This window comes from Culex quinquefasciatus, chromosome 2 (genome assembly GCF_015732765.1).
Source record: "Culex quinquefasciatus strain JHB chromosome 2, VPISU_Cqui_1.0_pri_paternal, whole genome shotgun sequence".
Taxonomy (NCBI): domain Eukaryota; kingdom Metazoa; phylum Arthropoda; class Insecta; order Diptera; family Culicidae; genus Culex; species Culex quinquefasciatus.
This window is the reverse complement of record NC_051862.1, coordinates 200,363,454-200,377,193: the sequence shown is the minus strand read 5'-3', so window position 1 is coordinate 200,377,193 and position 13,740 is coordinate 200,363,454. Positions and strand designations below refer to the sequence as shown.

The 13,740-nt window shown below is 34.1% G+C and overlaps 1 protein-coding gene and 1 non-coding gene across 2 annotated transcripts in view; both read left to right on the top strand.

Annotated features, from left to right (window-relative positions):
• Positions 1–13,740, top strand: part of LOC6043458 (forkhead box protein S1) — a 31,703-nt gene that overhangs the window by 7,703 nt on the left and 10,260 nt on the right. The gene's annotated exons all lie outside the window — the stretch shown is intronic.
• Trnad-guc lies at positions 6,359–6,430 on the top strand. Its single transcript has one exon. It is a non-coding gene; the product is annotated as a tRNA-Asp (tRNA).

Below are 13,740 nucleotides of genomic sequence, written 5' to 3'. Positions count from 1 at the left end.
CATAATTGATCAATTCCATCTCAAATCAGGAATTTTTCTGGTACTTTTGTACCCGACCCTCTCCGATTTCAAGGAAACTTTGTAGACATGTTATCCTAGACCTATATAAGCCAATTGTACTCGAAAATGATATTTAAGAAGGGCGTAAGTAATTTAAATATTATTGTATTTTGTAATTTAAAAATGACTGTAACTCAAAGCCGTTGCATCGTACCAAAAAGTGGTCAAAGACAAACTTGTAGGAAATTGGACGGGCTTTCTGAAAAAAATACAATAAAAGAAAAATACACGCCCCTTCGATGGGATTTTTTAATTTTTATGCTTAAAAGTTAATTTTTAAGGTGAAGTCTCGATTTTTTTTCGTTCAAATTTTTTGAGGAAATAGCCTAAAAGGTTACAAAAAGACTCACGAAAAATGCAGGATGGTATGTCTCTCCTAAAAAAAAATACAAAAATCATTTAATAAAACTGTTTTTATTTGAAAAGTGGTCTAAACGTCAAAATTTTAAAAAGCCGATAGTGGAAATCGATTTTCCAGACAATTTTGCATAAAAGTCTCCATATTGACTATTGTCCTAAGTCCAATCCTTGCAAAGTTACAGCGGTTTTAAAAATAAAAATGTTGAAAAAACAGCTTTTTTGGTGGTTTTTTGCATTTTTTATATGACAGCCTTGATTTTTCAGTCTCGAAAATATTTTTACCGGAAAGCACGTCCAATTTTCCAAAAGTTTGCCTTTGACAGCTTTTCAATTGGATGCATGGGCTTACAGATATAAGCTTAATTACATTGCTCCTAACTGAAAACATAATATTTTTTTCAGTGTGGTAGAAATCTGGATAGTAAATCATCTTACGTAAATATTAAAACAAGTCAAATTGAAAAGCTGTCAAAGGCAAACTCATGGGAAATTGGACGAGCTTTCCGGTAAACATATTTTCAAGACTGAAAAATCAAGTCTGTCATATAGAAATTGCCAAAACCGCCAAAAAAGCTGTTTTTTCGACATTTTTATTTTTAAAACCGCTGTAACTTTGCAAGGATTGGACTTAGGACAATGGTCAATATGGAGACTTTTACTTTTCAAAAAAACAGGTTTAGTAAATGATTTTTGTATTTTTTTAGGAGAGACATACTGTCCTGCATTTTTCGTGAGTCTTTTTGTAACATCTTAGGCTATTTCCCCAAAAATTTTGAACGAAAAAAAAAATCGTGACTTCTCCTTAAAATTTAACTTTTAAACATAAAAAATGAAAAATCCCATAGGTATTTTTCTTTCAGTGTATTTTTTCAGAAAGCCCGTCCAATTTCCTACAAGTTTGTCTTTGACCACTTTTTGGTACGATGCAACGGCTTCGAGATATAGTCATTTTTAAATTACAGAATACAAAAATATCTAAAAAATGTACGCCCTTCTCAACTGTCATTTTCGAGTGCAATTGGCTCCATATACACAAAAATGGCTTATATAGGCCTAAGATAACATGTCTACACAGTTTCATTGAAATCGGAGAGGGTCGGGTACAAAAGTACCAGAAAAATTCCTGATTTGAGCTGGAATTGCTCTATTTATTTTTGATATCAACATAAATATGTCAAACTTTTAAGTGCAAATAATCATTTCTGTATAATATTGTCTGATCTTTCCGATAAAAATATTTTCTGATTTTTAAAAACTTATCTAACACTTGAAACCCTTCAAAAATGCTTTTATAGCGGAATCAGGGTTAAATGGGCCCTAGACGTATAAATACGACCTCTACTGCAATCTAATTATTCCACACAACATCAGATTTACATTCCACGCTCCACCTCCGTCGCATTAAAACATTATTGTTGACTGACAAGTTCAAGTATCTGTAAAGTACTCCATTTACGTTCCTGTTATTTCCGCAGTAATTCCCTTCCCTTCTTTCCCTCCGATGCATCACAACTTCCATTCATTCAAAACCAACAGCCCGGCGTGAGGAAAGTGTGTTAATGTCCGTGACAATTTTAAAACAATGCTGCTGCTAAAGTTAGAACCTCTCGACTTGTCCAAGAATGCTCTTGAGACCACGCGCCGCCTTCGCCGCCGTCAATTCCCTCCGGGGAGACCTTGCCAGCAGCAGCTGCCGCAGCGGTTCAGTTGGCGAAAACCTATCTTTCCTGGCTCTGGGTGTGGATTGTTGTGAAGAAGGTTCCCGCGTAGGGTAATAAATTTCCCCTGGCCCGGGATCGACTAATCCCGGCGTGTCAACAGCTTTGGCCTGGCCGATCTCAATCTTCAACTCCGCGCACGGCGCGGGAGTCATGGACAAGAACTGTTGTGGCCAAACGAAGCAAACGCTGCTGCACTGCCGGGGATTTACGAGATGTGATGTGGTGGCGCAACGTGGCTTTTAAATTATGATTCAATGAATGGAAAACCCTAAAAATAACAAACAATTGTCAGCCGGTGAAAAGTAATGTGCATACTTAGTTGAACCGCACGCGGGAAGAGATTTCGGAGCTTGTGTAAATTTGCACTTTCCCACCAGGGTCTGGACAGGTTCCCGACCACATTTCGGTGTCAACCTAAATCATCGAAAGTTACAGCGAGGAAAAAAACAAGCAGAAGAATTAAAATGCTATTATTTAAACACCGATTCTCGCTTACCCCCCTCCGCGTCGTAAAACTGTTCACACTTGTTAATATCCGAAGCAATCGTGTAAAATCACCTTCAGAACAGAAAATCGGAAAAGCGCAGCATTTTCCGACCGACGGCGACACCGTCGACGCCGCCGGCGTCGAAATGAGTTACGACCGCTCAAATGATGAGCATTTTATGAGCACCTTGCTGCTCTGCTCTTGTTTCGTCGAGGAGGCAAGCAAAGGTAGGCTTCCAAGTGAGAGCAACGATTTTGTCATTTTTCAAATTTTCCGAGTTCCTCGCCCTCGATTTTCCCATGGGATGAGGAAGGGAGGCGGGGCGAGAGGTGTAGTTAAAATTTAACACCATTTTAATTTGTTGAAAATTTACGTCGAATCGTATATTATTTCACTCGTCATCAGTCACTTTGGTGCAGGCCGATGCAGGTTGGGTGGTATGAGCTATTGCCAGAGAATAATTACTCTGACTCTGAAATGGGACGAAAAATTAATCATAACCAATATCGGCGCGCAGATTCGGATGAAAATATGCAATAATCGTGCCGCTGAAATATGACAGCGTAGAGATTGAGTTATTTGGGCATTTCTTTGAATCTTTAAATACATTTGAAAGAGAACAAAGAGCAGTTTTCTTCCAAGCGGTTGTAATAAATTTAAAAATAAGGACCAAGAAAATTACAATATCTCAAATAATTTAAAACGTCTCCCGAAAATCTGTTGTAACAACGTCTTTTTTTGTTTTAATACTTTTTAATCTTCAAACTGAGGCTTGGAGTTACCGGCTTATGAAATAGAACGAATGTGCGTGATTCTTATTCATAAATTTTTCAAATCTAATTTAATCGTATAGTTTTCATGTAGAGGCATGATTATGTTTAATGTATAGTGTGTATCAAAAATGTGTCTCTAATTAAAAAAGCTTAACATATTTTTTCAGCATGCATTTTTTAAGAATAAAAATTTAAAATATGAAGGGTGTTATTTTGGCAAATCGATAACACGATAAATAAGTAATGTAAATAAACAATTGCAAATAAAATTAGTTACAGATTAGTTACGAAAAATGGCACAATTTTTGAAAAAAAAATCGTATTTTTTTTCGATGAAAAATTCATTTGATCGGAATTCTGAGTACACGGAAAAAAGTCAACTCTCAAAATCGTGAATGGTGTTCATGAATTTGAGAACCACGAAGGAATTAATGCATGAAAATGGTGGATTATAAACGATTTGGAATTGGGAAGGGAATTGATTTTTTTCTATGTACGCCATTAAATTGGGCTTATAATTTTACATAAAGGTCTCTTTGTTACCAAATTTCCAAACCATCATTATTTCAGGCTGCAAATTATTTCAAAACACGTATTTTTCCTAATGTTCAATAATCCAAGGGAGCGTACCGAGCCTCCGCAACAAGATATAGAAAAATGATCGAAATCAGGGACAAAACTCAGCACAAACATTCACGCAAATCGAAGAAGGGTCGGGGAAAGTTTTCACGATTTCGTTTGGGTTGGCGATAATTACCCATAACAAATTATTTTTATTTGAGGTCAAATATTCGTCAAATATATAAAAGAATATATTATATCATAAGAAATTTGATTGAATGTACATAAATCCATCGTTTTTCAGAGAAAATTCTGAAAAAATAACCTTAAAAATCTAGAAAAAAAAACTTCTATTCAGGAAAGAGCCCTTCTTTCGAAGTTTCAAAAATCAGACTTGCTGTTTTTTATCGTTATTTTGTTATACGAAACACACCGTGAATTATATTTTAGTAATTTTTGAAACTTTTATAATAAAATAAATGTCTCCTTCAGTTATAAGTTATGATTATTTGATTGACTCCACAGTTGCAGCTCCCAGTTAATCAGGATTTCAATTTGCAAATTATGCACAAAAAATTTAATCATTTACGGAAAAAAAAACAAACAAAAAATAATTAGATCCATATGAAAAATTCATAAAAAAAAACATTCCGTTTTTTTGCATTTGTAAATCAAATAAAAAATAAAAATAAAAAAACATATTTCAAAGCAAAAATTTAAAAAAAATATTTTTAAGAGACCAAAAAACAATAAGATCCAAAAATATATAAAAATGTAAGACATTGAAAAAACATAAATGACGAAATAATAAATTTTTTACTATAATGTTTTTAAAAGATTTAAACAATAATAAAAAAAAACATCTTTTTAATGTTCGCAGTCTCCCAGAATGAAACTCAAAATATGTTTAAGGCCGATGCAAATATTTTTCAAAGTTCTGACCGGGGACGAGAAGGGGGGCAAAAAAACAAGAAAAAAGTTAATTAAAATGCATTTTACACTAGTTCAGTTGTTTTGCAATCATAAGTTTTCAAAAAGTGTAAGATTTGAGGAAAACAAATTTATGCTTGCCCCCTGATTTTTCGGGCCGATTTTGTAGGGAGGGGGGGGGGACAAGAACTTTAAAAAATATTTGTGCCAGCCTAAAATAACTCAAACTTGTTAAAAATAATTATAACCGCAGGTGACACACTTTAAATTGTTCTCAGCCGAATACACTTAAATTGCACTGATTTTTTTTTAATTTTAGATAAATTTTCGAATTTAGATCAAATTTAAATTCAAATTCAAATTTTGGATATTAAAAAAAATACTTTTTTTACGCTGGGAAAAAAGTTAGACTCGATTATCCAAAGTTTTAATTATTCTTAGTCCGTTTATAAAACAGTTATGTTTTCATACTTTTAAAAAAATTACTCTCCTTAATAAGACCAAAGCGAAAATTTTAAGTTTTTTTTTATATTGAGTGAATGAAGCATCCAAATCACCAGTTCACAAAATATGTTCTTAATCCTGGTAAAAACAAGGTTAAAAACGTATTGACGTTATCATCAACTTCACAGAACGCTGTCGCTTACACCATTTTTATGCTTGTTTCAAAACTAAAAAATAGCTTCTTTTAACACAAAATAAGTTTTTTTCTTACTTTTAAAAACAATGCGCAATTTAATGGTAGATCACTTTTAGTGATTTACGTTTTCCAGAACTCAGGTCTTACAGAAACTGGTTGTAGAACTAATATTTTTGTGCTTATTTTTAAACTGAATTCTAAATATTTTTTTTTTTATCTGCAGATCTGCTTTACATTCTCAAGATTATGTTGGATAAACTTCACAATGTTGTATAATCAGTGAACACAAATCAGCGTTTCCACAAAAATCGTGACGTTAACACCATAATGTAAAGCCTATAGCGTTTTTTTTTTTCTCCTAACAAAGTCCACGGCAATGGTTTAGACCCGACTTTAAACAAAATATATGAATACATTTTTAAATGTCATTGCATTTCTCAAAGCAACAAATTTTAGAAAAATCGCTCTGCTAGAAAAAAGAATTCTCTCGTTGAGGGACAGATAATCACCCTACAAGTTATAAAGTGCCATCATTGGTTGAAAACCACCCCTACTAAGCATAAAACATCATCCCCTTTCCTTTGAATAGAATTTTCCACCTCCTGCAACAAAACCGATTCGTGTGATGGAAAACGGGAGAACGAGAGAGAGAGAGTCTCTAAAAACCCGACCCGCTCTCAACAACTAGCACGCGAGGTTATTTTCGTTCTCTCTTGCGTTGTTGTTGTTGCTGTACCTGCTTCGCGCTTCCAAGTGCTCAAGCGCAGCTGCCAGAGTTCCGACCGCTGAGTTATTGTAGCGCTTTTTTCTCTCTTGATTCAACAATTCCTCGATAGTATAGTGGTCAGTATCCCCGCCTGTCACGCGGGAGACCGGGGTTCGATTCCCCGTCGGGGAGGATATCTTTTTTTCGCGATCTCAAGATTTTTGTTTGGTTGAGTGACAAATACGGGTCAAATGGGTAGGAAAAAATCGTTCCACGCAACAGGTGGCGGCGATTTTTCCAGCGGAAAACCTACCGTCTTGATTTATGGTATCTCTGTTTTAGGGTGCATAAAAATTCCATGGGCTGCATGAGGAAAGAGGTGTGCTTGTTTGGGAAAAGCAATTAGCGCGTGTGTGCGGTTTGGGGACATTTCCACTAATCATCTATCTTTTTTGTTCAAGTTTTTCCGAGCATCTAAAGCGCAGAACAATCGCGTAGTCGCTCCCGTCCGATCTCGGGTGCGTTTTTTCGTATAAACATTTTGATTTTATAGCCACCGTTTTGTTGTTGTTTAGCTTTATGGTTGTTTTATTTTCGAATTAAATCTCGTGCTCTCGGGCCAGAGTCATTAAGCAGCAGCAGCAAAAAAGTGTGTGTTTTTCAAAGGAATTTCCCCTCCGAGAAGAAGTGGCTGCCCCTCTATCGCGGACCAAAGTTTAACACCAACCGCGATGACCCGCCGCGGTTCGACCGAGAACGCAACGGTTCATAAATCATTTCCAAAATTTTATTTATTTTAAATAACTCAACCCAGCAGCCGCCATGAATGAAGTGGTTCAATTTCTTTTCAGAATGGTGATTTTGATTTGACTGTCACAGGCCCGAGCGGAGGGGTCGACTATAAATTTGAATTGTTGTACAATCTAAACTACTTATTTATTTTGCCACGCCGAGCTAGACACATTTTGGCCGAGAATGTGTCCCCCGGTGGCGGCCCAACCGGGATCCGCGGATCCGCGTGCGGCCACTTATTTATGGGTCGTCGTTGGAGGGCACCAACCACTTTTCTCGGGGGGTAATTTGGTTAGTAAATATACAGAGATAAAGAATTTTGTTTGCACCATCATTCGAATGCTTGTGATACATGAGTTTGAAAAGTCTGGGGCCTCTGAGGAAGAAAAACTAGATTTATATCGTCCATTATCAGAATGAAGGATCGAGAGAGAGTGAGATTTGTTTTTAGGTAAAGTGAGTGTTTGTTCAAATATTTTTAGAAACTTTCGTGCAACAACACTGATGGGTGGTTGTTTGGAAAATATTTCACTTTTCATTTCGCAATAAAACATATTAGCAGGTTGGCGACTAAATCGGGTAGGCCATTAGGGCGATTTACTTTTCAAATATACTTTATGAATTATGATTATTGGATTGTTTAAGTGGGCCACCTGTTTTCTTTGATCAAATTATTTATTATTTCAACGCTATTTTAAAGATTTTGGTAACATTTCATGGTTTTGTTACATAATATAACAACTTTAAATTATATTTATGGTAAAAACCTTAATAGCGAAGTGCCATTTTTTTTATTTGTTTCTTCTTAAATCTTAAAAATTAATCAAGAAAAAACAAACAACTCATAAACGATGCAACATTCAAAGTTCAATTTGTAGAAATTCAAATATTTCATAATAATAAACTTCAAAATTAGGCAACTAATTTTTAAAGTTCTTGATAAAACCATTTAAAATTTGCTAAAAAACTAAACCAGATACAGTCGACTCTCTGGCTGTCGATCTTCTCGATATCAATAATTATCCATCTATCGATGAATTCTTCAGTCCCTTCAAACTGCATACTTCGATTGGCTTTATTCCTCGATATTTTCTCTTGCTTGAAGGATCCCTTCCTCGACGGTCCCTTGGATTCTGTTTGCTTTAAAAATCTCTTCCGGGTGTCAATATTGTCACTATCTCATGGCTTGCATAGACATTTTTCTTTGCGAAACGAAGCTTTGAAGGGTGTTTGACATTAGTTTGTTTTTGTTTGCTGGACGTTGCCATGATTCTCTCCCATAGCTGGGTACCAAGAAAAATATATTTTCAATCGAGTCTTCATTTTGCATCGTTCTGTAAACTGATGATTCTCTTCCTCGACGGTCCCTTGGAAATTGACAACCAGAGAGTCGACTGTATTAACATATATGTAGGCTTAGTGATTTTTCACGCTCAAAAATTGCAGATTTCACGGGGACCTCAATTTCAAAACACCAAATTTCACGCAAATTTCGCGGAACGTGAAAAATGTTCAAATAACTCTGAAAACCTTATGTTTCAATCACAGAAACTACTTTTCTTGCTTCATTATATATTATTCTTCAATAAACAAAAATATCTTTCAAAAATTTTAACGTGACACAAAAAAAATCTCCTGATTTTTAAAAAAGATTCCACCTAGTTTATGGTTGGGCTCTAAATATATTTTGAAATAAAATGTAGGGCATGCGTATCCTCATTTATTGAAATACTTTTTTCAATATTCGAGTTATAAATTGAATTTCATATCAATGCAAGATTTAACAATCTTGTCCAACAAAAAAAAGTGAAATAATTTGATTTTTTTGCGACATTTAGCAAATTAACATTTTTTTATTATCTTCGTTTTCAAAATTTAAATTTTAAAAGTAAAAAAAATATAATTTCTAACGAAATCAAACACTTTATATAAAATGAAAACAAAAACAAAAAAAGTAGTATTTTTTTAAACTTTCACGGGAATTATCGACCCAAATAATTAAATATCGTAAAAATTCAACAGGACTCAGAAAAAAATCTGTTTTGAGTTTTTGAAAGTTGATTTCAAAGCATTCGTTTTATTAATAATAAAACAAATCACGATTCTTTTAATTTCTTTTGAAAACATTTAAAAAAATAGCAGTAAAATTGTTATTACAGCGGATGAAAATATTACTAAACATAGTATGTTTTTAAAAACACTGAAAAATCTGAACAATTCTTCAAATGTATCATATCAATAGTCTGTGTGGATGAAATATTTATTATTTTGTTATTTTGAAAATCAAACATGATTTGACAAAAATTGATAACTTGCACGAAGTTCTACAGTAGTTCATAAGATAATGTGTATTCCTATTTGAGTTACATAAATAATTTTAAGAAAAATCGTTACAGCTTTACACGAACTTAAAATTTCACGGGATTTCGCAAAAAAAAAACAAATTTCACGGATTTCACGCTGTCCGCGAAATCGTGAAATTTCACTAACTCTACATACATGTGTATATGTTTTCACTTTATTTCAAAAAAATTAGCCGCTTTTGTTACTTATTAGATATTTTAAAAATAATAAATATTGTTAACAAAGATTTAAAAAACACATAAACAGTATAAATTTATAAACAGTATGAATTTCTAAATAATCGAATTTATGCTAATATCAAAAAATCAATTTTCCGTTGTTAAACAACGGGGTTTCTGTCATTCTCGTACAGTACTGTAAAGTTCACTTCAGCATACATTTCAGTGCAGAAAATTTCTTTCCAGCATACATTTCAGTGCTGAAATGATCAAACGTTTCACTGAAAAAAAAAAACAATTTAAATAAAGTTTTTAGGATTAAAAAAAATATATTTTAAATTCGTTGTAAAACTTGTTTTTATTTTTAGTTGAATAAATAAACAACGCGTGCTGAAAAAATCTTCTTTTTGCAACTTGTTGCAAAAAATCTTTTCTAATTCTTTGAAGGTTTTTTCGAAAGAAAATTAATGAGCAAATTTTGATAAATTTTGTAGTCATTTTTCAGAATGGTATGATTGATGTTGTTGCAGTTTTTCGAAAAATATGCTTGATTTTTTAATTCTTAACGGTGCACATCTACCACAGCCTTGTGCACCGAGATTCTGCCTAGAAACATTTTAGTTTCGTTCTAAAAATCTTTTTATTCTATTTGTGTTCCCATAAAGTATTGTTTATGCAAGGATTTATATTAAAGCTTGTTAACAATAAAAAAAATTCAGGAAAAAAATAGACAACAACTTCTTTGATTGATTCTATAAATTCAGTGATTAACATTAAAATATCTAAAAAAATGTTAAAATATATATTTTCAATGTAAAAAGCATAAAAACAACTCGATTGAAAATAAAAGTCCGGCGCCCCCCAACTTCCCATCACTGATGATAACGCAATCTCATTCATCAGTCAGCCATTTGATCCTTCTGAATGGAGTGAAGTGCTTACATATCGAGGCCACGACTAAATCGCGATTTGATTTACGATCCGAGGAATAAAAATTAACCCGTGAAGCAAACAAACGCGCTGCGACGATCAACGATCGCGTCGTTTGCCATTTGCCGTTTGGCTACTGTGCGCTGGCTGTGAATGACAGCCATTGGTCAGTCAGTCGGAAAGAGTTTCAGCGAAGAAAGGGTCTTTAGTCGCCGAGAAATGTGCGATGTTTATTTTTACAGCATTATCGTTAGTGCACGGTCAACAAAATTTTTCGTATCGTTCTTTCTTTGGGTCTGATTTTGGGTTTCCTTCCCCCGCTTTCCAACTTGAATTGCTCAATAAAGACGGATTAACTATTGTTAGCATACTTAATAACTCGGCTTGGCTCCAAAATAAATTGTAAAAAAAGGTTGAATGTAACTTTTATTAAACTAAAGTTCAACCGAGTTCACGACCGACTGCAATCCCGCGACTTTCTTTCACAACTCAGCAAAATCACGCTCGCTCCCGCCCGTTGCAGATTATTGTTACGAAAGCTGACAAACTAGAATGAAATTTAACGTATTCATAAACAGGTAATAAATCTCTCGTCGAACCGCGTGACGCGTCACTCTCGGTGCAATATTACAGCGTGAAACGTTCGTTGGGTGCTTTGCTCTCGATTTTTTTTCGCTCGTGTTTTGTTTCTCCCTTCCTGACGAGTTCGATGCGGTTGATTTGTGAAAATGCACCAAGAAAGTCGATATTCGTTTGCATCTGCATCGGCCTTAGCACTACATCTACGTCGGGAAAATGCATACGCTGCTGCTGCTGCTGCAGGCAAACAAGTGCAAATTGTTGACAAATTGCTGCCAAATTATCAACTTTTTTGCTGACCGACGACGGAGAAATATGGTGGTTCCGTGTTTGAGGCAGAACTTATGTTACCGTAAAAATGAGTAATGTGATCATTTCGGGTTTCGTTTAATGTATTTATATTATATTTTATCTTTCTTTTGCACTCAAGAAACCTTAACTACACAATATGATTAACTCATCTACAACCCGACTTCACCCATGTAAAAAAAATATTAAAAATATCGTCAAAATCATCTTTTCAATCGATTTTTATTCTTTTAAAATCAAATCTTCAATTTCCAGCTCATTATCGGTTACCGTAAACTGGGGTGACTTTGATAGCCCGGGGTGACATGGATAGAAATTTGTTTGGCCACTATTTTTGATACATCCAATGTAACAGTCACATTTTTGCATGTATGTTCGATAATAAGCTTTCCCTTAATGCTTACATACTCAAAATTCTCAAAAATGTTTAAATATTAATTTGACGGGCATTTGAAAAACCTATCAAAGTCACCCCGGGCTATCAAAGTCACCCCAGTTTACGGTATGTGGCATCATGTCTTATTTTAGGTAAATTAATTACTTTTGTGGCTAGCTTTGAATGTATTTTTGACAATCATAATGAAAAGATATTTTTTTCGAAAAGACCATTTGGCTATTGAGGGTTGAACAAATAAACAAATAAATTTGTTTTTTAAACACAAAATAGGAAAAAAAGATCTAACTGCACAGCTGAAAATTTTTAACCTGAATGATGTTTGATAGTGTATGTTTTCTCAACTTTATGTTACTTTACTTTAGGTAAATAAACCCTTTAAAAAATAGCGAAAGCAGCTCCACAATTTTTTAAAGAAATTCTTTGATATTTTGTAATTTTTTGGCAGTAACATAACTGTATAGGCAATCAAACGTCAAAATTACCCCCCGCTAGAGGGCGCTGAAACTTGGGGTGATGTTTTCATTATAACCAACAGCGAGTAAATTGATTTGAAATTGTTTTGTTTCATCATAAAATCGACATTAGTAACAAATTATACAATTTTCAGGTAAGAAATAAGTAGCTTAATTGTTGTAAACGAAAATATTCTTGTGATGTCCGACTTAACCTGATCATTATCTGATTCAAAATAAGGAAAAGTTTTAATCAACCTAATTAATCAATTGAGAATGTAGATTATTAAAGTTTATAAATATTTTTAAAGTCACTTCTACCATAAAGCAACGCTCTGCTTGAAAAATGTTGATTGGAATGATTTTCAAAACTAGCAATCTAACCTCATTTTCGCGTTTTCAATCCGGATCTTAGAATTTTCAATGGAAAAGGCAACTTAGGAAAAAAATCTCAAAGTCAATCTATAGAACTTTTTTTTCTTACCTTCTGTAAACTTTATTTTATTCCAAAAAATCAATCTTCTTTTAAAAAATCTTAAAATAGTTTTCACTCCCCTTTGCACTTATCGCGCAAAAACGTAAACGTTGCACCAAAGTTGTCCTACTCGAATATAGGTGGCGAATAGAGTTTTTAGCTTTGGTTTTGAGGGCCTATTAAGCTTTGAAGAAACGTTTGTCATACATTTTGCTTAAAAGCTTGCACAAATAAATTGTAAAATTGGGTTGTTTTTGCCCTAGGCGAGAGACAAAAACTTTGAATAAAAATTGTATGAGCTTGTTAACGAGAAAAAAGCGCAAACAAAAATGTAAATTTATATATTCTTGGAGTTGAAATTGGGATAATTCAAACCAATAATTTTTCGATGTATTTTTACAGTGAACGGATTTAGAAATGTCTCGATATCAAATATTTTGTTTTTCATCATTTATTTGCTGATGTTATTAAAACTGAAGTGAAAAGTCACCGATTGTGATTGCACACTCAATAATATTTTTCAACTGAAAGAATGTAAATGGCAAAAAAAAATCTGAATAAATATAAATTTAAAAAATATATATTAAAAAATTATAATTTGATTTCAATTGGCACTTTGTATTGGTTTGCATAAAACTAAAACTTCAAAAAAGCGTTTTCGGTCCCGAAATGTGATGAATTGATTCAATAAAAGCAAACAAGTAACTTTTCTTAGTTGTTTCTCGAAAGCAGTGTTGACATTCTCGCACCCTCGCGAGAAAAAAAATCGTCTCTCTCGAGGTCTCGCCGCGAGTCCTGAGCTGCCGAGAGAAACTCGCCGATTGCCTGTTCTCCCCCCGCTCGTGAACGGGCTAGCTCGCGAGAAAGAATTGCCCGCTCGCGAGAAGTAAAACGCGTTGGCAACGAAGACAAAAACAGCAAAACAATTGAAGTTACAGCTCTTTACCATCGTGTCGTTCACATTCATAAACCTGTTAAACAAATTGCTATCTTGGAACGAAAGGCTAGCACGAGGTGCTCGCGAGCGCTCGTGGCGAGAGCGAGAA